The following is a 977-nucleotide window of genomic DNA, read 5'->3' on the forward strand; positions in this document are numbered from 1 at the left end:
CTGGTGTGGAGCTGTCGGATTAGTTCTGGACTGCGAATCACAAGGTTGTCAGTTCAAATCTTCCAGGTGATCCTTGGAAACCCTATACAGGGTGTCACTAATTAGTTGGAACTCAAGGCACTTAAAACAACAATAATGTGAGAAAATAAATTTCTGTTTGGTAAAGTCACCCTTTTGTGGCATTTCTGTTCTAGCAGCACTAGATACATTTGAAATTTTTGCACCTCATAGATTTTACATACTAAAAATTCAAATTCAATTCTACCTCAAATAAAAATTTTATTTTAATAGATACACAAATAATGATAGTATTTTTCACATACGTGTGCTAGAGAACTATTTTCTTTTTCCAAGACCAATAACCATAATTCTATTTAAGTAGCAACTTTTATCATGAGTTGGGGAAAACACATCATTTTGGAGGCATTAAAAATTCACAGAAGAACAAGATATTTGTTAATGGCTTGGACATAATCTAAATCACATCACGCATAAAAAGCAAAGAACAAGGAATAATACAAGGTCATCAGTATTCTCTTCTTTTAGGCAGTTCTGTCTCCAGATTTATCTGAATGCCAAACCTGAAATTTTGGGGGTGGTTAGACATGGTTATATATTAATCATCTTGTTTTGGATTACACTGGTTTTCAGTGGGCAACAAAATATATCAGATGGACAGATATTAGTGGAAAACATGGCAACAGAAATACTGTAATTTCTGTTCAGGCAAAGATTATTATTATTTTTTTTAATTTTGCTTTATTTGAAACCACAAACATAGTTGCAAAACTAAAAAAAAAAAAAAATCCATGAATGACTGAAATTTTAGCGTTAGTTGATCAGAATGAAAGTACACCTATATATTGATAAATCTTCATTTTTAGTAAAACAGTTTTAGTTTAAAAAAATCTCCTTTACAATGTTTGATAAATGCTAAGAAATGGAAGTAGGCTGTTGTAGAAAATTCAACTGAGTAT

The sequence above is a fragment of the Chrysochloris asiatica genome, unplaced genomic scaffold (genome assembly GCF_000296735.1).
Source record: "Chrysochloris asiatica unplaced genomic scaffold, ChrAsi1.0 scaffold00022, whole genome shotgun sequence".
NCBI classification, from domain to species: Eukaryota; Metazoa; Chordata; class Mammalia; order Afrosoricida; family Chrysochloridae; genus Chrysochloris; species Chrysochloris asiatica.